The sequence below is a fragment of the Colossoma macropomum genome, unplaced genomic scaffold (assembly GCF_904425465.1).
Source record: "Colossoma macropomum unplaced genomic scaffold, Colossoma_macropomum, whole genome shotgun sequence".
NCBI classification, from domain to species: Eukaryota; Metazoa; Chordata; class Actinopteri; order Characiformes; family Serrasalmidae; genus Colossoma; species Colossoma macropomum.
Genome location: NW_023494792.1, coordinates 15,776,679 through 15,802,337, shown reverse-complemented (window position 1 = coordinate 15,802,337; position 25,659 = coordinate 15,776,679). Strand labels below are relative to the sequence as shown.

The 25,659-nt window shown below is 39.8% G+C and overlaps 2 long non-coding RNA genes across 2 annotated transcripts; both read right to left on the bottom strand.

Moving 5' to 3' along the window:
* Positions 1-1,356: 1,356 nt before the first annotated feature.
* On the bottom strand, positions 1,357-6,556 carry LOC118811316. The gene is made up of 3 exons (XR_005007473.1): positions 6,445-6,556; positions 3,390-3,458; positions 1,357-3,068 (listed from the first exon to the last, which is right to left on the bottom strand). It is a non-coding gene; the product is annotated as an uncharacterized LOC118811316 (long non-coding RNA).
* Positions 6,557-14,165: 7,609 nt separating this feature from the next.
* LOC118811315 lies at positions 14,166-24,235 on the bottom strand. The gene is made up of 4 exons (XR_005007472.1): positions 23,944-24,235; positions 23,781-23,798; positions 16,840-16,957; positions 14,166-14,220 (listed from the first exon to the last, which is right to left on the bottom strand). It is a non-coding gene; the product is annotated as an uncharacterized LOC118811315 (long non-coding RNA).
* Between the last annotated feature and the right edge of the window lie 1,424 nt (positions 24,236-25,659).

Sequence of the window (25,659 nt, the reverse complement as noted above, 5' to 3'; positions counted from 1 at the left end):
CACACCCACACCCACCGGCCATTGGACGAAACTACCATCCGCCACCAGAAACTTACCACTCTTTGGTTAATTTCAGCGCCAATCACGAGGGCTCCTCTCTCATTCATCAGATTCCCTCTCCGCGAGGGGCGGGGCCAGAGCGGCGGCGGCTCAAACGGCGATTGGACAAGCGTCTCGGCAACCTCCGTTCGGGCGAGCCCATTGGCTGTGACTCAGAGCGAGGTTTTCCCGTTTCACTCAGGATTATGAAACCTCCAAATCCACGTTTTCGACTTATCAGCCCCCACTATTTTATGAATGAAGCTTTTCGCCCATTGGCCGGAGAAGCCTCTGGTCTCCCGCCTTCCGTGTGATCTCTGGGCGATACTATTTGGTGTCAGGAATGCCGTTCATGTTCATTCACGGGTGCTGGCTCACCCATGACTCATAGGCTACATTAAAAAAAAACATAACATAACAAGTGTACCGATTTAGAGCATGACGGCATTTTCTGCTACCTACTGAAAAGCAGGACGAGAACAGGCACAAGCCTGAGAAACCCTTCAGTTTATTACCAGCTACGAAATTCAGATACTGTGCGCCCTCTTTTCTACAGCACTTTCAATGTTTTCCACTGACGAGTGCAAAAAACTACAATTACCAGGCGCGCCTCTGCTGAAACCTCGCGAGAAGCGGTGGGATCTTGCTTTTACAAACACGGAAGCGAGCCTGGGATTATGTAAACAGTGAGGGAGAGAGTAGCAGAGCTGGGGAAGAAGGTTAGGAAAGAGTGCCTGACGTGATATGAAAGCACATTGAGGCTTTCCCCCCACATACGTTTATAAACAGAGCGTGTTGGACGGTGTCAGATTAACGGACATGCAGATATTTCCGCCTGTTTTAGGACTGTCAGCAGACCCTCTCTGTGTCTCTCCTTCACAGCAGCAGCAGCAGCAGCAGCAGTTTTTTTGCTCTGTACAAGGCACTCGTGTCCTGTCGCCATTCTTACTCCACTCTCATCACCACCTGAGATATAACCTAAAATTTAAGCGTGTAGAGATCAACACGAGCATGTTAACACAGGAATCGTAATCTTTACAAACTGCTTAGTACAAAAAAGTCACGGGTTCTCTGAACAAAATCATATTACAGCTGATATTTAGTATTTCAGCTCAACAGTGTTTCACCAGGCTATGACATTGTGACTCTTTGCCTCTCAAAGCTTTTTTCTGTAGCCTGTTCAGATAATTAATTGTACAAACGAGTATGTGGAAAACTGAAATACTTCAACATGTTCAAAAACTACACACTTTAGAAATGTGCTTTAATAGGATGAGACACAAATGAAGAACACAACCCAGGACTCAGTATGAAAACAAAAGCTTTTTTATTTGATCAGCAATACGACAGCAAACAAACAGGCAGCAAAAAAGCAATTTTGTTAGATATGTTAGATAAAGGCATAATACACCGTCGCCAATACTGCGTTAAGACGCCAAAGAAATACAAAGATACAACACATTTTCACAAATGAGATTTTGTAATGCACTCATTGAAATAAATGTACAGTTCGCACAGTAGCCTAAACAAATTCTGGCAGAGTTATTAAAAGGTTTTATTCACGTCTTTACCTTTGTTTTGCACATAAGAGCCACGAGTGCACAGAAACACTGCTACACACATTTATGCATATTCAAAACCACAATATTTAATCAGCACCATTTTTAACTTAACTAAATAAAACATATTAGATAATAAGTGGGCTGTAATTATAATTATATATTTTAAAAGGCTCGGTTAAATTACGATATTGTTGGAAACATTGCTGCTGCTATCTATTGTGTACACCGCGTGTGTGTTCAGACGTTCAGACGTGATCACTGTGTGTGTCGTGTTTCACTGTGTGCCTATTTTTATGCAAAATAAAATCATTCATATTAATAAAGGCAAAGATACTCCACCGAAACGCTATATGCACGTTCACCTATTCTCACCCCTCTTATAGTATCGACGCATTCACATGTCCAAGTCTCAGCATTGCCCCTGGTTTCTGCGTCTTTTTGTGCCATTCACACTTTAAAATTATTTGCGTAACTCTCAGGGAATTTACTTTTTTGGACAACGTGTGCCCTGGACACAAGCCCTGGACGTTATTTAAGAATGTGCAGTTACTGTATCGATACGGATCCAAACAGTCAATGGCAAGCATTAAATTAATTATACATTTATTTTTACATAGCGTACAGTCTGAGTGAATAGGTGTAAATAAAATATATGCGTAAAGAGCTTGGCTGAGTGGCCGTGGCCCTCGGAGCGCGGACATTTCAGCACCAGTAGCGATGGACAGCGACGCTCCTCACCAGTAGAACTGCATGGCTCTCTCTCACACATACTCTCCTCTTCAGCCCTCAAACAGAGTCCTCAGAATGACCACTTGTAAAATTCAAACGAGCCACTGCGTGTGAATAATATGTCTGGTGTAGGTTGTCTTATCTAATTCCTAAAAAACGCATCTCCATACTACACATGTGCTGTTATACTCAGTTCACAGCTACGGAGCCGCATCTTTACGCACCGCTATAACACGTCCCAACAAACCACTTTGCTGTCCTTTATGAAACCAGCTAAGACCACACATTCCAGCCTAACTAGTCATGTAGCATTCTTTTTTTCCCTACGTGCCCCTGCCATTCAACATAGCCTACTCAAAGACACGTCCAGCGCACGTCCAAACACAGCTGCCTGAATTTGTAAGCGCTAATATACAAATTCACACAGTCGACAGTGCTTTTACTTCCTCCTACATTGTTTAAATCACATCTCAGTTATCGCCTTATTCACTTTACTTTTACAGAATGGTCTCAAAGGGCATCATATGCATTAAAACACTGACAAAAAAATTATAGCGTTCATAATGTTCCCTAACTACTCCAAACACAAGCCCTCTAGAAACAGAGGTTTAAATATTAAATACCTGACGGTGTCAAATAGCTCCTTAATTAATCCTCTGCCCTCTGCGCGTGTAGAGCAGACAGGGACGAATTTTACTGGACTTCTCCATGTCCCATGCTCATTCCCATCTAGCTCATCTGTGAAAAAACAAGAGAGGAAAGTCGAAAGAATATGTTTACTATTTGCTGCCTCACTTGAATTGCATTTGTAAACTATCAACAGTCTCAATTCATGAATAAATCAAATAAACAGAGCCAGGACGAATTATTTGTTCATAATTTTACATTTAACCACAAAATGAAAGAAAACAGCATCCTACATTTTTTCCACTTCCATCTACAATTAATATATATTCTTGTGTTTAAAAAATTTAAATTATTACTTGTTGGAGGTTTTTGTACGTACACTCAGTCCCAGCATGAAGTGGAATCATCATTAAAGAAAGATTTTGGACTTACGTGCTTACACTGGCCACTGTCAGTTTTTTACAGATGCATAGCCACAGGAGTGATGATCAGTATGAGTTTCTGACACAAAAGGAAACAAAACACATACAAAAACACAATCAATGCATATAATAATATCAGCCAAATGACAGGCATTAAATTATATTATTTCACTGTTATCAATAGACAGATGGACAGACAGATATATACATATATACATATATACACACATACACATACATAGTCAAGCAGTTACACACAAACGCACACACACAAACACATTGACAGACAGGTAGATACAGACATACACACACACACATGGTCAGGCCGACCTAGGCGTATACTCGTACACACACACACACACACGGAGAGACAAAGATATAGACGTACACACACACGCACACATACTTTGCATACAGTTATTATGAACATCTAAAACATCAAATAATATTGCATCAATTCCCCTCTGTTTTCTCACTAAACCTTAATATGTCCTTCTGCACTTTACCTCATTCAGTTATCTTACAGTCTCCTTACATTACAGTCTGTGCTACTTTAGTGACTTAGGACATGTAACGGACACTCAGAGTTTGTTTTATCAACACCTCTGCACACACACACACGCACACACACACACACACACACACACACATCTGTGCATATACGTACACCCACAGTGTTGATATGGAGCATGTGCGCATGCATGGTTTACATATAAGAATCATAGCTGCACCCATTCGATTAAACCCTTACAGCAACTCATTCAGTTCTTTGTAAAAGCATACTCGGCTCACAAGCTTATACACAGAAAACTATACATATGAGATTACATATACACTAACCATGACTTTTATATGATAAATAATCCATACGTTATTCTGCAGTTCTGGGCTTATCTATCCAACCAATTTACTCATAAAAGCATTTATTTTGTTACTCTGGGCATGTCTACCCAACCAATTTACTAGCATTAACAATAGAACGTTTTCAGTAATTTTGCTAATGTTTTGTGTCTGAGCTATGAGTACATATGAGGGTCAGCTTTAGAGTATAGCCACAGATTTTAAAATACCTTTTTAGACATTAAGATGGCTAATGGTTCCCGGAGAAATCGTTCAGAGCTTATTTGAACAGAACCATAATTGAACATGCTTCCTCGAACCTGCACAATAGAAACCCACTGATCTCTACATGGAGCACATGGCATTTTCACATTTTCAGTAGTGAATGACATTCTGATGAAAGAGCTTTAAAAAGCCTCAGTAAAGCAGAATCCTAGCCAGAAGCAGATCTAGCTCTGATTAAACAGAAAGGGAGCATGATAAATATAAATAATATAAATATAAAAGTACATATTTCTGCATTATATTAGGTGCAGGCTTTCACTGTTGTTTCAGTGGGAAAAACCTACAGCACAGACAAGGCCTGTCAGTTACATACATTGTTAGGGGACCTTTTTTAGACACCTTCACTTTCCATACACACAAAACAAAAAGACACAATTTAAACAATTAATCTAGAGCTAAATGTAAATGTAATATAAAGTCTGTACAGGCCAGACATATTTAAAATGATGGCACTCCCTCACAGCAAGCTCGGTAATCTTAGCCAGCACATGTGCTCCTCCGTCTGTCCCTGAACTCACATCCACACATCCTGAAACCACTCTGATACACACTCTTTTAGTGACGGAACAAATGATACACACAAAGACAAATATACAGTCACACACAGTTACAAATACAGACTCAAACAGCACTGCACAGCTCCACACAAATATGATCTTTCACTCATATACATGCACTCTGACTTCATACAAAGCACGGTTAATGTCACAGACACACTTTGGACCATCACATGCACACACACACACACTAATATGCACATGGTCATAGAGCACGCACTCATGTATACATCCTTGTACACACTATATATGTTCACACACTCAAATTCAAACACATTCTGAGACCACTAGTGAAAATGCTTCTGTTTTGCATTCCTTTCTAATTTAATACAAAGTTAAGTTTTATTACAAATTACATCATCAGCATAACAGTCTTAAATCTCTTAATCTTGAAAATTTAACCATAAGAATTTCTTAGTGTTTGTCAGACTTTTGATTTAATGACAGCGTGCACTCAATCTGGCATGAACTTCTGACTAACAGTGACAAAAGCCTCTGATGAGTAGATCAAAACTACTTGAGACTCATCTGCTACAACTGAAGGAATAAGAGTAAAAAATCTGACCCTTTGCACAAAGTCTTTAACATGGTTAATATCACGTATTTGCTTACGGTTGAATAATGACCTATAAATAGTGCAGAATCTTTTGTCTTCTTCATTTTACTTGTCATAACTTTTCATTTTCAAATTTTCAAATTAATAATATTTTCTGTTCTTTGTTTCCAGGATTAAACAAAAAAAATCCCATATTAAGAGAGATGCAGTCTCAGACCTTTGGACTCCACGGCACCATAACATAATAAGCCACACATGCACACATTATATATGTGCACACAACCATAATACAAACAAACACATTCCTAATAGACTAAACCACAGACACACACGCACACACACACACACACACACAGTGCTACGCTGCTGAACTGTCCACACAATGAAATGGCCACTCAGGGTAGTCAGTATGTCTGTATCTTTTCACCTCCTCTATAAGCACATGGTCAGAAAAGCTCCAAACCCTCCTGCCAGTTATATCTACCACAATTCTAAAATTATAATAATATTCTACAGCTGTAACAGAGCTGCTTTCACAGTCTGGAGTTACGACACAGCTTAGTGACAGATTGATGTAATAAGTTTACAGTGCATCAGCTGTCACATCACAACTACTGAAGACAATGTCCAGAAAATACTTGTAAATAATCCTAAGAGCCTTAATGAATTTATTTATTACAGACCGGTGAGCTCTTATTGCTGTTCACCCTGATCTGACGTCGCAAGAAAACTTTGTCAACCTCATGTGAACCGAGAGTTTCTAGGAAAAAACCTAAAGACTGCACCACTCTAAACACAAAGGCTTAAAACAATAGAAGTTTAAATACCTTACTGTATCATCCTCTCTTTGAATAAGCAGCTGAAATATCCTTTACTGGTAAGGAACAAAAACCAGTGGATTGATCAGGAGGGATCCAACTTCTTGTGCACTTTATTCAAATTTTATACCACCTGTGAAAACATGAACAGATCAGAACATCAAAATATGTTTATCACCCTCACTTACATTAGTCTCATTCCAAACTAAACACAATTTTACTTACATATTACTAACTTACTATGCTTTCATATTTCAGCCTTACAATGTGATGCATGCTTCCAGCTATAAGGCTCCAGCTCTTATTATGACATTTGTACATTGTACATTTATTAACTGTATCATTTTTATGTTGCAGTAGTGTCTGTTCATGCGTACAGATGAGCTTTCATGCAGCAATGCAGACAGACACAGCAGAGCGATATAATGTATCTGCACTTTGAGCTAGGAAGGTATATGAATTCTAGACGTCAAAACAGGAGGGGTTGAGGTTTGTTTTCTGAGGCAAAAGAGGAAAAATATATGTATAGCGGCATTATTCTGCACATATGAATGAATATGAAGTAACTGACAGCCAGTTAGAGAAGTTTTTGTTTTTGCTGTTTTTTTTTTTACATAGACACAATAATGCACACATACCTACACACACATACACTCTTACACACATACATACTCATACATACATATATACTTAAGCTTGAACTCCCACCATACACACACACACATGCACACACACACACACACACTCACTTGGTCGCACTCAGAGCGGTCAAACAACATGAACACAGCAATGCAAAAACTCCTCTAATTTCTCCTCAAACTGGTTTCTCCTCAAACTAGTAGATGTTACGTTAGGTTTTACATTTTTACAGCTACATTCATGTTATTAAGGACACTAAAAGAGCAAATGAGCAATCTTTCAAAGTAGGCTCATAGTTGAGTAGAATTAAGACACAAAATTCTGAGTACAATTAACCACACATATATTCATATATCTCCTATAGACTCAATATTTATTGTCTCAGCTATAAAACATTGTGTGCTGGAGTAAACTGCACTGAAGTATTGTTAAACTGTCTTTATGTGTTTCAGATTCAAACGACATACATTAACTTAAAATAAAACTGCACTTGAACAGTAAAAGCCTCAGCCTGAAAAACATGTTAGTGTAAAATATGATCCAATATGAGAACTTCTTTGATTGACTGTCCAGCTCTGATGAACGCAGAGAGCCGAGTGTTACAATAAAGGCACCGTTACTGCATTTCACCAGCCTCAGTGACCCTTCAGGAAAAAAAGGAAATAAAAAATAAAATTTATAGTAACTCTGTATTCTATCCTGATGAAGTAATGATATCGTATTGTTTGTAAATTTGGGATCTGCTGAGAAAAGTCTCTGTCGTCTGTCTTAACGCATGTGTACCTCTTGAAAGGGTGCTGCGTCACACACTGTTAGTGATAAGCTGTGATGGCCAAAAGACACACTTTCACAAAATATACACACACACATACACAGCCCCACACAAGACTTATACAAATACAACACATGTCTACATCTTTCTCTGTCTCTTCCCCTCTCTCTCTCTCTCCCTCTCTATCTCCCGCTCATTCTCTCTCTCATGCACGCAGACCCTGAGAGGTCAAGCAGTGTGTATGATGTTTACAATAATCACTACTATATACTTTCAAATTATTGTGAATTTAACTCCCTCCAAATGTGTTATTAGTACACAGAATTCAAACTGGGTCTGTCATACAATATGTAAGCCACGTTTTACCCCATATATATTTTTCCTATGCACATTCTGTCTTAAAATTTCGAATCAATAATTCATTAATATATGCCTGGATTGCTAGTCAGATGCAGTTTCTTGTTTCTTTTTTTTTAGATAAACACTCACCTTTCACAGGTAATAGATCTTAAAGTACCTGTTCAAAACCTGATTTGAAGACAGCCTCAATGTCATAAAATTTACAAACCTACATAATAGAGAGGCTATGCTCTCTGCACTGTACATCTGCCACTTCCAGTACTAATTAAATAATTGTTCATTTTAAGAAGAACACACTGAGCATGACATTGTGATCAGATACGTTCTTACGCTTCCTCACTTCATCACAAAGAGTTATTACCAGAACTACTGATTAAAATCATTCTGAATCTGTATGTTTGAAATGCTGGCTGTAATTATCGATTGTAATGATCAACTGAAATAACATTCTTCTGTCTGAAACTATATATACATAGAGAGAGAGAGAAAGAGATGGACAGCCAGCCAGACAGACACACACGTGCAAAGGCATAACACACTTTTTTTTTGCACAGAGACAACCTTCACACACTCAGGCTCACACATGGAGTCTCATATACAATTTAAAGCACAAAGCAAATGAAGCAGTTAATTCCAAAATACGTTATTCTCCACTTTTAAGATATCCTTTATCCTTTTCATGATATACATTGTTGGGAGTGGGCTTTATGCATACAAGAAATATTAGTGCTGTATTATGATAAATAATGACCTTTATTAGAGAAATAAAAATGTTTATTTTGACAAAGAATTTTATACCTAAGTTGTTATTCTTTTCAAAACTCTGCCTGCTACTGCCAGATATATATATATATATATATATATATATATATATATATATCTTCTCTAAAAGATATTTCTCTAAATTTACAATTTTATACAGTCATTTTTGTATATATGTATACATTATACGCCCACTGCTGCTACTATAGCACTGCCTCTCATGTTTAAAGTCATGTCAGTATTATGTATATATTAGATATACAGCATTTTTAACAAAACTCTTCAAATGTGTAAAACCTACAAAATCTTCAACAATAAAACTCAAATCTTCACTCCAGCTTCAGTTCTCAGCCCCTACTACACATACTCACTGGTATACAGGCATGCAAGCTTAAGTCTCTATTCAGTCCCCCACACACACAATCACACACGTACACACACACGCACACTGAAATGGCTGCTCATGACGGTCAGTCTGGCTATATCTGTCTCTCTGTAACAAAAAACAATACAGTCAGACCATCTTTATGTCTTTTTAGACTCATGCAGTGAAATTCTGGTTCTACATAATTAAAAGTGACTCAGAATGAGAACAGATTGACCTAATGGGTTACAATGTACGTCAGGTTTTTTTTTTGTAATTTCTCTACATTTACAATTTTATACAGTCATTTTTGTATATATGTATACATTATACGCCCACTGCTGCTACTATAGCACTGCCTCTCATGTTTAAAGTCAGTGGTCAGTCTTATGTATTCTTCTAGCAGTTATAAATTCTACTCCAACCTTACTTCACATTTAAGACTTGGCAAAACATGTAGGCACCTATGCAGACCCTTTCCCATTTAATACAAAGTAATAGAAAACATAATTCTATTTTATATACAGAATAGTACAAAATATAGTTCTCTCAGTATAGTTGGTACACTTTAGAATGTAAGTTCTTAATCTTTAAATAAAGTAAATGGATCTTGGCTTTAATGTACAGATATCAAAAAGACTTAAAGCTTAAAAAAATCAGTATAGAACCTTTACATTGTGTAGAAGTTCTTTAAACTTCTAAAGGGGAAAGAAAAGTTTCCATTTAAAGGTTCTTCAAGGAACTAAAATATGTTCCTCTATTGCATTACTCCAGAGAAACATTTTTGGAGACTTTATTTTTATGTTAGTATTTCCTTTGTTATAATAGTTGTATAGAATAGTTAGAATAGTTGGTACATTCTTGAAAATAAAGGTTCTTAAATGAGTCTTAAATAAAATAACTTGGACGTACAGTTCTAGGTAATACCTTTAACTGATATAGAAGCTTTACATAATGTGCTGTTTCTTTAAACTTTAATATGTTTTCAAAAGGCATCCATTGAAAGGTTCTTTAGGAAACCAAAAGTGGTTCTTCTCAAGCACTGCTCTATTTTAAGAGTTTATAATAGTTATCTTAGAATGGTAGTTGAATAATCTCTTGTCAAAAGGCTCTTTTCTGAAACCGATTCAAGAATTAATATAAATATTCAAGAATTATTTTAAACTATGAATTAGCTAAGTTGAGATAGTCTGGATCTTTTGCTTCTCTCTCCTCTTCTCTACATGGCCAGGGTTTTACTAAAACAACTACCTCAGTTTATATTCCCCTACGCAGTCTCCTTTTCTCTACAGGTATGCACACAACTCCTCTAGAGTTCTCTATCAAGACAATATTTTCAAAACCAAATGTCTCATATATATATACAAGTTTTTTTTCCATCAGAAAAGCTACATTTTTTTATTAGATTTTCTGAAAGGGATCATTCATCTCTTGCTAAATTTACTAAAACATTGATGTCTCAGATGATACTGATGAATACTTAAAGGTATAGGATGTTTACTCTGCATTATTAGAATATAAAATAATTGACATAAGAAAATCTACAATGTTTTGCATGATTATTTTGACAAATCTGAGGTGTTCACCCATTTAACTTGAGGGAAACTCTTTTTTTCTGTATGGTTTTGTGGTATCACTTTATGTTCTCTATTCAGAATCCCCCTATATTCAAAAAATGTATTTCTAAACAAAGTCTACATCAAATGATACACATTTTCCAGAATACTTTAAGAGCAGTGGAAAAAGAATATTTAACATACATTATTAGGATTATTTTGATGGAATGTAGAAGCTGGATACATTTTTGAATTAGTTCATTGCTTAAAAAGTGAGAGTTCTTTTTTTAAAGATGTTAATATTAGGCTGTTAAATACTCTTTTAAAGTGTAAAGTCTATGAAAAAAAGAATTTACTGACATTTGCATTACTTTTACATTGTGCTGGTAGTCACAGAATGGTGAATTGTCAGTGAAGGGTAAGATGAGACTGACCAATTGAAACCTAACTATGTTTTGCATTTTAAAGCCTCCTCTGTTTTTTCTCTCTTTGTTTGCTCTGAGCTAAATGGGCGGCAGGTGATACCTAACTGTGATAACTGATTCATCCATTTTATTCTGGATCTCAGTACACGCCCTTATCCTCCCTCTCTCTCCTCTCTCCTCCCTGCAGAAAGACGGTATGGTACTGCACCCGTCCTGCTCTGGCCTGGACCTCTTCTCACTCACAAATATCCTACAATTCAAAGGTGAAAAACACTGATTAATAAAGGCAAATCTACTCATCACAGTGCATCACTCAGGTAGGCTTTCTGTAAAACCAGACCTCTACTGAGGGACTTTAGCTTCACTCTGCCTCTCCAGCCATACGTCTGAAATTCAGAACTGATTTAGTGACTATGTATTTCACCACATTTATTAATACAAACTGTATCATGAAACTGTCTCATGTTTATATAAACTTGTATGAGTAGTAGTTTTCTCGAAAGGTCTCAGCTGAGTCTCACACATGCAGCAGTATCACTCACTGTATGGCTGCCCGTGCCACTCCGCAGCAGCACAGATTGTCTCATTACTGTGATTATGATACAATGTGAGAATTTAATTCATTATCTCTGTTTTTTCTTCTCTCTTAAAATAGGACCTGTACAAACGTCTTTTACAGACTTCTGTTACTTAAGAATAAAGTTTGCATTGCAGTCATTGCAGTAATTGCATAATAAGCCTTGTGATGTAACAAACCTGGAATTTTAAGGGATTCATTAGTACAGTACAGTAAAAAGTGTTTTAAGGTAAGGTAAGATAAACTTTTACAAAGGTAAAGATGTAAGTTGAATTCTGGTTGTATTATGTTTAATGTGTATGGAAGAATGATGTCTTCAAATACCTCAAATATGTATTTTTAGCATTTGTATACATACGTCACATGTAACTAGGGCTCAGCAACATGACGATATATATAGTTATCATGATGAATTATATTACAATACAATATAATATACTTTTCTGAACATATCGTGTATATCATCACTACTTGCAGAACACTGACCAACTGCATGTTTCATTATAAAGAGCAGCAAAATTAATCTCATTTAACTGGATTTAGCGCAACACAGTATGCCAAATACTGAATAATCATTGTATTCACAGTTTCTGATAATATTTGTTTAAAATGTAGCGCTACTTCTTCTTTTTTTCTCCGTTCCAACTGATCAGATGTCTGAAAAAATAAAATTTGTGACATAATCTCGAAGTAACGCAATATTATATTTTTGCGATATCACCCATCTCCATGTTTAACTGTGATATAATTAATATAATTAAAAATAATAAATAGACCTGTGGGTGATAAAAAGAGTGATAAAGTGTCAAAACTTAACAGTTAAAAGTAAATATTTGTTAACTCATTCAGTAATCCATCCACTAGGAATATTGCTAATACTGGCAAACATGAAAACAGAATTACAATCTGAACGTATATATTGTAAAAGCAGCCTTGTAGAAATCTGTTTATTTCATGTTCAATAGTTAGTTTTCTCTTAAAATCCTATTCACACATTAGTAATGAATTTAAACTTTTTTTTAAGTTGCCTCAATAAGAATAGAAACAGGGAGATGTTATATAAAAATGCCAGCGAGGCAGCTGAGTTAAGAGCGTGTGATGGGCACACAAACACTCTAATGCTGTGTATGAGTAAAACTAATGGCTGAGGTTTTAAAATGGCGTCCGTAGGGTTTTGCATTATTATTATTAATAATATTACTGTGAGCATATATAGTTTGATGAGTGTATGGATCGTCTGAGTCTGGTTCACCTGATCCAGTCACGTCATAGGACCCCCCTCACAGGTAGCAGAGGACCCCCTCCCTTCCTGAACCCCGCCTGATTCTGACTCATCCCTCACACCTTCCCTGAGTCATATGCTCAAACTTCTATAGAGAACAATCTGCCGTCCTACAGTAAATCTGCTCATCAGACTTGTTTATAGAGACCAGCTCGCTGTATACAGCAATAACTGTTTACAGGGCAGACAAAGAAAGATCAAAGTTCCTTAAGCACAGTCTCAACAACATCTCTCTTCAACCGATCATCTGTCCAGGGATAATGGTTGAATTTGAACTTTTTATCTAAGACAGATGATGAAGTGTCCATTGTCCTTGTCAGTGGTGAACTGTCCACTGTTCCAGCTGATGTATGAATGCATAAATGAAGAATTAAATAAATAATAGAATAAAATAAATGCAATAAACAGTGATCTGTCCAGGGATAATGGTTGAAATTTAACTTATTACCTAGGATAGATGATGAAGTGTCCATTGTTCTTGCTAATAATGAACTGTCCAGTGTCGTAGCCAATGTATGAATTCTTAAATGAAGAATAAATAAATAATGCAATAAAATAAATACAATAAACAGTCACCTGTCCCGCAATAACAGTGGAAAGTTAACTTATTATCTAGGATAGATGATGCCATGTCCATTGTTCTTGCTAATAATGAACTGTCCACTGTCCCAGCTAAAGTATGAAGGTACAAATAAATAAATAAATAAATAAAAAGATCTTTTCAGGAATAATGGATAAAATAAAATTTAACTTATTATCTAATACAGATAATAAAGTGTCCATTGTCCTTGTCTGTGCTGTCCTGTCAATTGACCTGAAGTCAATACTTGAAGGCATGAATGAAGAAAATAATAAACAATATATTTAGAAATAACGCATGCTAGTAGACCCCTGTATTTACTAATTAGAATGCCGACAACTTCCCACAAATCAAAAGCAAAATGAAATCACACAATGTTTGTGAAGAAGCGTTAATATTTCGAAGGCCACCATACCATTATGTGGAAGCAGAAAACTTGTGGCTCCTCAGGCTCCAAGGTCTGTCCATCTAAATAAAGATAAAAATTGATAGCAGGGCAATAAGAGACAAAATGAAAGTAAGCGGATTTGTGTTTTTGCATTAACTCTAAGACATAAACAAAGTCTTTATTTGAATTGAGTGCTGACGTTACAGTATAGTTGTAACTACACGATCAGGCAAATACAGTATCAAGTTTTCCTTTATATGGACCCTGAATTATCTAAATCATGCTTGCTATTACAGATAATAAATTAAAATATTTTTAAAAAGCCATTGTTTCCCATTGTTCGGACACTAACACATAGTGGCTTGGAAATGGAATACAAATGTTTGCAAGCCAACTAAGTGAAAACTCTAAAGAAAGGCAGGGCAGAGGTAGAAGCTAGTTTGAAACCAAACTTGTCACATAATGGTGTAGCAAGTAGCTTCTGGTCAACACAATTTATCTCCATGGACCAGCTTAAAGGCAGTTGAGTCCATCCCTTAGCTCAGAGAACTCCACCCTCATCACTGATCTGAACAGTACTGGAAGAGACACAGTAGACTAAAAAGATTTGACTGACTGAAATCAGCTACAACAATTACAAGTCTAGTACACAGTACGTGTGACCACATCTCAGCTGGATGCAATTCCAATTGCAAGTATTACAGTATTCTCCCTATTGCAAATGAAATGTATGGTTAAACTGATTCACAAAGGGTTAGTGAGGCCTTTCTGTGAGTTTGTACAAATCTATATGGCTTAATCAGCACAGAGTCACGCTAATCTCAGCCTTGAAGATGTCGTCTTCTTCTCAAGCTCCTTTTCAATACCTCCAGTCTAAGACGAGTGTAACGTTCATTCTGTTTTTATCACAGATCTAGTTTGTGGATGAACATCAAAAAGTATCCCTGCAGCTGAAGGGGTTTATATATATCTATATGATTATATAAATGTGTGTGATTTTTTTATTGAAATGGTAGACATCTGTTTTCTGTGGTAAGCTGAAACTCAGATGGTGGATCAAATGAAGCAGAGAGCTGCAGCCCTACAGCCAACCAAAAAATGTACAAATATATATATATATATATATATATATATATGTATATGTAAATACACATATATACATATATGTGTATATACAATGACACAATATAGTACATCATACTGTTACACACATACACAAACACACCACAGATGCAACAACTCATCAGATCGGAACCTGAACTTTTAGTTGGATTTCTATTCAACCACAAATAGAATGGGGAAAGTGTTTTTGTGTAAAATAAAAGCTGCCCTACAACATACTATACTGTGCAAAAGTCAGAGACCACCCTTCCTTTATTTAATTTCCAGTTAAAATGGCCATTAAGTAATTCACTTTTCAGAGTCAGGAAAAGAGTAGAAAACATATATTTAACAGAAAATTACACAGAAATCTCAACAAGTAAATGTAATATCAATTTCCGTGCTGATGGTTGTAGTGGTCTACCATGTCTTGTAATATTGTTAGAAGTTGCATTTTCTCCACAGGTTTTAATAACTATATACTTTAATAACAATTTTGGCAACTGTTTTTTTTCCACTTATTTTCCTTTGTCTTTCCCCTTCCTTATAAAACTGGATCATCCTTGTATCAATATCAATCAGAAATATCCTGAAAAATTAACAACTTGTACTTAGTGGTTGTTTTGACTGGAAATGAAATCAATGAAGGATGGTCTCTGATTTTTGCACAGTGCCGTACTTCAACAAAACTGGTTTACTTGTTACAAAAAGGCAAAAAAGTCAAGGCTGTCAGCTCAGCCACCTTGACACATACAGTCAGGTTAAAGCTTCACATACCTATGTGTGCATGTGTGTGTGAGTGTGTGTGTGTGAGTGTGTGTGCTGTGTATGTGTGTTTGTGTGTGTGTGAGTGTGTGTGCTGTGAGTGTGTGTGCATGTGTGTGTGTGTGTGTGTGTGTGAGAGAGAGAGAGACAAAAAGAGAGAAAGTGTGTGTGTGTGTGTAAATGTGTGCGTACCACAATACGTGCCTGCAAGTGTGTGTGAGTGCATGCATATGTGTGTGTGGTGTGTGTGTGTGTGTGTGTGTGTTTGTGTGTATGCACATGTACATTTTTAAATTAATAAAAATCAGGTTAGAAACTGTTCAAGGAGAAAAAGCGATTCAAGCCCTCGCTCTCTTTCACCGTCACAATGGTGTAAAAGTCCACATTAGCTCATCATCTACCAAAATATCCACATATGTAACCCTGTTCACCCACAAACCACATCAGCTCTTCCAACTGATCAAAACTTCAGAAATCTCACAGATAGTTACAATTAATAAACAGAATCTATCTCTGTGGACCACACCCAGCTATGCCACCAGTGTCTTACAATGTCCTTCACAGTGTGGGGCCAGGCAAAACTCCATGGGCATCCTATGTAAACTGTTTGTTGAGAGTTTAATTAAGAAAGTGTGACAGGTTTGACAGGCTAATTATCACATTTCCAGATAGATTGCATTGAGCCTTTAAGACTGTATGTGCTTACAGCAGTTACACAGTGCAAATGCCATTACACAAGTACTAAATAAAGAAGCAACAGTAAAATGAAAGGATGGGTTAATGATAAAAGCAAAAAACAAACACATAGCACCTTTTAAAAGTGGAAAACTTACAGAGGCTGGTGAGAATAATGTGGATGGAGGAGCACAAGCGAGGTGCCGGGTGGCCTGAGAAGATCTGGCATCTTTCAGTGGCAGTGAAGAAACTTCTCAAGGTTTCTGTCCAATTACACTGAAAGCAAAATAAACCACAAAGATTTAGATATACCTTAGTGAAAAGTGGAAAGGAAGCTGAAAAAGGATGAATGAGTGAATGAGAACCTTTGCCAAAGAACATGGACAAAATCATGAATGAACATCCAGAAAACATATAGGTTTGATAGATGTTCAGACAGAAGGAAGAAGTGACTGATACCAACAACTTCAGTGCATCACCGAGTCACGAACGTCTCTCTCTCTGCACACACACACACACACACACACACACATATATGTATATATATATATATATATATATATATATATATATATATATATATATATGAGAAAGGTGATTCGACACACAGGCTCTTGTGTGTGTGTGTGGTCGCTTTGTCTGTCACACACAGCTCAGCACGCGCACGGGGCCATTAACTCTCGGCTGCTTTTGGCTGACTCAATTCTTTGGTAGTTCGACTATAATTCTTTTCTATTTGTTATCATTTTTAAAATATGTGTTACTATTTTTGTGCATCACATAATATCGTCTTTGCCGCTCGTCGAATGGTTTGCGTCTTTTTTTAGCACTGGAGGATCAGCTGGACCCTCCACAAGGAGCCCAAGCGACCCTTGTATCAAATGATATTGTTTCAAATTAATATTACATGTTTTACTCACAATTTTCAAGCCATTTAGTTCTATTTTTCAGCCCAGAAAATCGTATTTATGATTAAGGGCGCTGGGAGGAGACGGGGTGAAGGAGAGACGCTGAGGAAGTTTTCTGCACCGTAACTTCAGACCACACACCACCTCACTAATGATGACAGCTAATAAAAATAGCATTTTACCCCAGAGCCTACAGGACCTTATCTCTGAACATGACCGTTCAGCTCATGAGGTGGTCACTTCAATCAAAAACCAACGCACTCCTTAGCTGTTTCTGACGTGACGTTTCATGGATGATTGTGTCTTATCTATTAAAAATAATGTGTAGACGTTTATAAGCTAGTTAAGCTGTTGGGTGGTCCGGTATATTGGTAGATTATCGTCCTACACGGTCAGGAGCTGGAGACGCTATGGACGACTGCAAAGGGCCTTGTATCCCGTCTTTACAGATGAGTTTGACCTACCTCTGTGTTTGTATATTACTGTCATTGGAAATTAAAGCTATTTTCAGTCGTGAGACCCTTCTGCTTACACCGAGCACACCTCCCTCAACCCCGTTGAGAAGCGACTGAGCTGAAGTAGCTGTTCAGGTTTCTCGGGGTTATTCTCGTCATTCGGGGCCTCTCGGGTCTCCTGAGCGTGATGAAGAATTTTTTATATGTATTTTCAATACAACAGCTATCTAGTTTAATGTCATCTGTTACCTGATTGGAGTTTACTCAAACGTATTATGGAGGTCACTCGCCTTGACCAACTGGAGCCACTCTCGTTTCCTTTAATTGACCAACTTATCACGCAATACATACGTATCATGAACCAAAGTCAACCCAGCTTATTCAAGACAATCGTCAATCGTTAAATGCGTTGCCCATTAGAGTGAACTCAAGCAAATGGGATGACACAATGGTCTACGTCACACACTGGGCAGACTTTGATTTCTCAGATCTCGGGGGTTACTGACTCTTTACACGAGCGAAGACAGACTCGAGAGCACGTGTTACAGCTCACTCTTGAGTTGTAATGAAATTGTGGACTACGTATCGTTTACGCTGAGCAGGGGAAGTGACGTCTTTTACAAATCTACGTCAAAAAGGCCAATCATGTGACCAAGACCACGGGGAGACGCCTTTTTAAAACACTTAGCTTGTTAGGTCCTGGTCACTAAATCATTTTGGACGGTACTTCTTGCAAGGGGTGGCCATAATAAGGTAAAATAGAGGCAACAGTTTAAGGAGTGGATCCCACGAGAATTAAAACTCGTAGCTACGAGTTATGTAAGTGGTGGATAGTCCTGAGACACGTTGAGGCCACGTCTTGCGGACATGATATATTAACACACACACACACACACACACACACACACACACACACACACACACACACAGAGAGAGAGAGAGAGAGAGAGAAACTAGCCTCCTTGGCTCTCTGTACAGTTATTTGTTATTTGCCTGCAGTTATCAGAGTCTTTATTATGGGCAGTATGTTGAGTTACTGAATGATGGGGATTTCATAGTGGTGTTACAACTGCTCGTGAGCCTGTGTGTGTGTGTGTGTGTGAGAGAGAGGGTGAAATATTGGAGGATTGGTGTATTCTCAGGGCCCCTATCATGACGTACAGGCTCACGGTGACGCTTGCAGTGCCACGCGTTGGCACCCTGTCATCTATATGCTGATAATTCAGAATGTACTTAGGAAGCTGGTATGCGTGGATAAACAGTATGGAACCTGTGCGTGGTTGCAAAAGGGGTGGGGTCATTTCGACATTGTTTGGTTTCAAAATTGAATTGTATACAAACGAAATGCCCCCTCCCTTTCTTTGCCCATGCCCCCCCACCCCCTAAATTGGACCTCTGTGTTTTCCCACGTGCGGACTGCTGGAGCCCCGTTGGTGGATGTGGGATGTTGTTTGGGTGACTTTTCTGCAGCCGTATGTGTGTGTGTGTGTGTGTGTGTGTGTGTTCAGGGGCGAACTGGAGACGCCAGAAAAACTCTCGACTGAGCGAGAGAAGTTGGGCTTTTCATAGTACGAGATGACATTCTTTCTCCAAAAAAAGTACAATAATAATAATAGTAATAATAACAATTATAATGATAATAAAAATAGAAATAATGATAATAATAATAATTGAGCTTGTGATGTATATTCATATTTAAGTCCAAGCTGTCTGTTGTGAAGCCTCTTCTGTTGTTAAATTCGCTGAATGCGCCTTCCGCAAATGCTTTTTGGGGTAAGGGCTTCCCAGCTAGATACTTATGAACAGCAAGCCCAGACCGCAAAAAGATTCGCGAGAGACAGAAGCAGATCGCAGTCAGTCAGTCCGCGGTGCAGCTTTCCTTTTTTTTTTAAAGTCCATCGACATCGAGCAGAGCAGCGACATCATCCAGGTGCCTCCTGCACGGTCTCTCCTTCAATTCCTAATCTCGCGCCGAGTGTGCGCGCGCTTGTGTCCAGACATCGGCGAAGCGAGGGGCACTGAAAGCCTTTTCCGTGCCTGAAGTGTATTCCAACTCATTCACATTCACCGAGCACGGGGTAGGAGGGAGGGTGGGAGGAAGGGGGGGTTGGGGGGTAGGAGGGTAAGAGAGGAGGGGGGGTTTCAGAACGGCCAGCATCCAAATGCCTGTAATCTGCCCGCGAGCGCTGTCCGTGGTGCTGAATTCACTCCCATAGTTTCTTTTCCTCCTATTTCTCCCTCGCTCCTGCCTACCGAGCTGCATCGAATGGATTGGAGCCTCAATAAAAAAATAACAATAAAACAAAAAATACAACACACACATACAGTCAGAAAATCGGCATCGTCTTCCTTTCTCTTTACCCTACGCTTCTTTTTTTGGCGCTGTTGTAAATGCCATACATCCCCCTGGTTCGTGATCTCGTCTCGGCAGAGACCTGAGCAGATAGAGCCGCTGGAGAGTGGAGAGAGGGAGAGAGGGAGAGAGAGTGCTCTGGGTGAGGAGAGAGCAGTCTGTAATCTGCTCGCAATAAATAGAGAGCAGCGAGGGATCTTATTGGACCAAACAAAAATCGTCATCCACCAATCGGTGTCTTGCTCATATAGGGACCCCCCTTTTTGAAAAAAAAGAGAAAAAAACGCGAGAGAGAGTGAGAGTGAGAGAGGGAGACAGAGAGAGCTAGAGAGAGAGAGAGAAAGAGAGAGAGCGGGGGGGGGACGGACCAAATTGTATCCTAGTTGGCGCAAGTGACCAGACAAATTCCGTGTAAGACGGTCTGATTACAGCGAGAGTTTGCTGTTTTTGAGCCCAACGTTATTGTCCAGTCACGTCTCGGAGAGGAGGAGGCTCGTCATGTCAATGTGTTAATGCAGCGTGTGCGCGCGCGCGCGTGTGTTCAAGATTGCAATCGGTATACTGCGGGTCACACACAAAGACAGAGACCTTTTAGAGACCACCGAACCCTAGCCAGTGCTCATCGATAGCAAATGACTATCAACACATACTTTCCCAAACGCCCCCACCCTCCTCCCCATCTACCACCAAAACCACCCCCAATATTGTACATGTAATTCAAGACAGGAGAGCACCACATCGCCCTCCACACGACGACAACAACATGACAGGCTTCTGAAGCAATTTCATTGCATGACCACTGAGAGTTCACTGGCTGATACCACTGAGTGAGGACACGGGGGTCTCTCTCTCTACAAAAAAAAAAAAATAAACAAAAAAAACTACAACATCTCACACTCAGTACATTCCGTAAAGTGGCATTAAAGGTCTATATACATTCACACTCATTATATTGAATGGAATAACTACCTGTTTGTTTTACACTGTAATATTATATTCTATAACAGAACGTCAATTAGTAACGTAACGCAGGTCTGGCACAACAACAAAAACAAAAACAAAACAACAGCGCCAATAACTTGACTCGTTCCTCTCACTGGTCTGTTATTATTATGATTACTTTTCCAGCACCACTGAATCGTGATACACAGAGCAAAATAAAAGTCGTTCAAAGATGGACAGACACGCGTTGCTTCCTTTAGAATAAGAGACCTGCTCTAGCTGGCGTTATTGGTAGCTGAATTGTTTTACTTACCAGGCAAGTTCTGCTCCTATATCCACATCATAGCAATCATTTGTCAAAATGCACCACAAAAGTCTCTGGCAATCCCTTTTTGGAACTCTATGCAAGAAACTGTACTAGGTGGGAGGGTCACGATCTATATCTGGACTCCCCCCCCCTTCTCTCTCAAATACACACACACACACACACGCACACACACACCAGTCTGAACTCATCCCAAACCAAGATCCCCCCTCCCGTCCCTTAATCACTGATATTCTTCTCGTGTCTTCGTTGGTGCAAGGGGAGGTTGAGGTGGCTCAAGGCTAGAGAGAGACAAACGTGCAAATATCTCGCCCAGATGCGACCATTAGGATGGGTTTTATTGGGTGGTCGTTTCATTTGCGGACGTCTCCAGTCAGTCACGATTTCTCCCCCTTCCGTCTGCACCGCACAGCGACTGCATCTCCTGACGCAGCCAACGCGCACATATTACTCACTATAGCAGTCACGACTCGGAGAAATCCGCGCTGCCACTAAAATTACACCGCCGCCGGTGAATTATTGAAGAAGATATCGCTATGTCTGGGCTTTAGGCTGTGCGTTTAAACAAAAGAAAGCCACGCGCTCTTTGAAAAAAGGTCAAGGTAATCGAGATCGAGCTTTTTTTGTGTGTGTGTGTTGTTGTTGTGGCTCTCTTTCCCACGCGAGCGACCACAGTGCTCACACAAACACCACCAGCTCGCCCCATTCCTGTCCATTTTAGCCTTTAGCACTTGACTGTAGGGCTGCGTCGTGGTAAGTGGTCAACAGACATTGCTAAGGCGAATGGAGCTGGAGCACAGAGGAGCACGCCTGCTGGAACGATGCTTTTAGACATACTTAAGACTACTGCAAAACCTCCAGCTCAAGTCGTCTCTGGTCAGCGACCACCCTATCACGACTGCCTTTAAACGAGTGCCTCTTAGGCGAAATTGTTCCTCCCGCTAAAGCGCAGACTTTAGTGCCAGATTTGGGTGAAGTCTGCACGCGCTGCAGGCTTAAAGTTGCACATCTACCACAACAGCGTCCTGGATGGCCAAAGCAGTGCCAGAGCAGTGCCATGCACGCGCAGCTGGGGTGGTGGGTCGCTAAGACTGGGCTGAACAAGCCCAAAGCAAAAAATAAAACAACCAAAAAGCACAAAAACGCATGTGTGGCTGGGCACCAGAGCAAACAAACGTTCAGCTCCGAGGCACGGAAAAAGCCAGTCTGTTGCAGCAGAGTGTGTAACGCAAATGACGTGGGCGGAAGAGTAAAATCCGAGCGAGTCCGCCTGTGGCCACATTGTCTCGAGCCTTAAACTGCACAGAAAACACCCTGTTCAGACCGCACCGAAAACTTAGGCTGTGCGTTTGGAGTTGGCTCTGGAGGAGGAGCACGTTACCGGCGCCGTGATGTCCCTTAAAAGCCGTTTTTTGGGGCGATTTTTAGGGAGGGGGGTCTCAGGTCGAAGCCCTGCACATTCAGTGTTTTCAGCATTCTAGTGTGGTCAGTCTGTGGGTTTCCCTCTCGCCGGCTCTGCTGCAGCTCTCTCTGTCTCTGTCTCTCTCTCTCTCTCTCTCTCTCTCTCTCTCTCTCTCACTTTCTCTTTCTCTCAGTGCCCCTTCTTCTTCCTCATTCACGTCTTTATCTACCGTCCTCTTCACACATACACCTCAACATCAGCCCTTGTTCTTCTGCTCTGAGGGATTTCCATTCGCGAAGTTTCAGCTTGTAGAGAGAAGAGCGAAAAAGAGAGGGAGAAATGGCTCAACAGCGCCGTCAGACAAATGAGTTTGGTGTTGCTTTTTCCCCCCACTGCTTCTCGTGTTTAGCGTTTGAGAGATTTCCTGCTCTAGAGAGAGAGAGGTTGGGTTTATTTTGTGTGCAGCTGAGAGAAACATTCAAAAAAAGCACAAAACATCTACAGTTTGAGTGAAAAAAGGGGCCATGCCACTTGTTTGAAAAGAGACGGACTTGTTTACCCCTCTGCACCGTTTCCGTGGCGGGAATGGCACAGTGTACAAAACGCCTCCACCATCCATGCACCAAAAAAACAAACAAGAAAGAAACATGCAACACATCCAAACACAACATGATAAGCACGCTGAACCAAACATCGCTTTGCATGTGTACTTACCGGTGCAGCGAGCCCTGGCTGAAAGGAGGGAAACACACATACGTACACACGCACACACACACGCACACACATACATCCATATATATTTTAAAGCAGTCAAACGTGACCATATTGCACAAGCACAAAGATGAGAATCAAATGGTGCCTTTGATTCATGGCTAACCTCAGCAACACGTCCAAGGTTTCTCAGAATTGCAGTCCTTTTTATACAAGTGTTACCCCCTCTGCCTATTTCTGGAGCGCGATCAAACACTGATGCTATTTTTAGCTCGCAGTAAGAAAAAAACACTCACAAAGGCATCGCTCAGGAGCGTTACGTGGAGTGCATGCAATGTACATTAATTTTGCCTCTCCAACTCCGTGCAAGGGCTTCGAGTCGCCTCCGTTGCATCGTTGCAGTGATTTTTTTCTCTCTCTTTTTTTTGGTTTAACCAACTGCCTCAATGCCCCCCCACCACCACCTTCCCCTACCACCGACCCTCCTCTCTGTCTGTCTTTTGCCTAAAACAGCCTAGAACTGATCGCTGGAGATCCGTTATGATCTCCTTTGGTGTTTGAGTTTGGTTTGTTCCCGCTCTCCCTCTCCTCTTTATCTCTCTCTCTCTCTCTCTCTCTCTCTCCATTCTCTTCATTACACGCGTCTTACGCGGTGTGTCTCCATGCAACTTTCGCTTGGAAACTCAGGACGGATTCGCTGCTCATGAGAGAGAGATGGAAAAGAAAGAGAGATAACAAGTTGTATTCACAACAAAATTTCAGTGTCTTCATATGTACGTTTACACGCTTAAAAGCAGCCCAAAAGACGCTGCTAATTAAGGCTTGCGGTGTGTTTTTAATTTTTTTCTGCTGGTTGCTGCGTCAGTTACTAGGCATTGACGTCACGTTTAGGTTTTCCCACTGTACTGTCCATGGCTGCTGATTACAGACGGCGCTGCTGCCGCGTCCTCTCAAACACCCATAGATACACGCACAAACACGAACTCTGTAACGAACCAAAAACAGAACCGAGTGAGACTCTAAAACAGGGGTAAGAGGATCTGCCTTGTCTGCTCGTGTTGCTGCTCCAGCGTCTCGGAGCGACCTCCTGTGTAGTAGCTCCTCCACCGTCGCGACAGACTCGTTTAGCCATGGAGGGGCTTGAGTGCAGGGTACACCGTGTATCATAGTCTCAGAGCCCTCACTTTCACTCTTTCGGGGCTTCTTTCGAGCACCAGAACTCGGGGGACACAGCGTGCACGAACCCCATGCTCTTGGAAACTCATTTGCTAAGGAAATTTCCACTAAGAAATCACCACTAAGAGCGGAAACGCAATTCATAAAAACAGTTACACGGAGGTTTCTGCTGGTTTTAATGTTTACTGGCACTGTTTGTGCTACTGTTTCCTATGGAAAGACAAAGGAACGCTGTTTTATGAAAGGGGTGGTGTTTGTTAAACCCACAGTCATTAAAGCTCTCAGTGGCTGACAAATTAGATGCATATGAACCACGCAGCATTTAAAAGGAATAAGAAGCGTTTAAAAAGACAAATTCAACCTGTAAATAAGACACCAGTGCATATCAGCACTAGCTTCTGAACACTCTCTGAGCAGATGGCCGCATGGTGTCGCCAAACGCCGTCTCAGAACTCATTCAGAAACCGGTGTCTTCAACTCTGTGCCCTGTCAGGTAAATAAAAATGTCAGCTAGATGTTTTTTCTTTCCTTTAAATGAGGGTACACAGTAAGGATCAGTCCGACCACGAGCCTACCAATGTATCTCTGTAACATTACTCATACGTCTATACAATTCAGAGCGAGCGTAATTACATACAGCATTTCAACAGTTGATATAGAAGTGATAAAGACAACAGGTTCTACATGGAAAACTTTTGCCATGCTG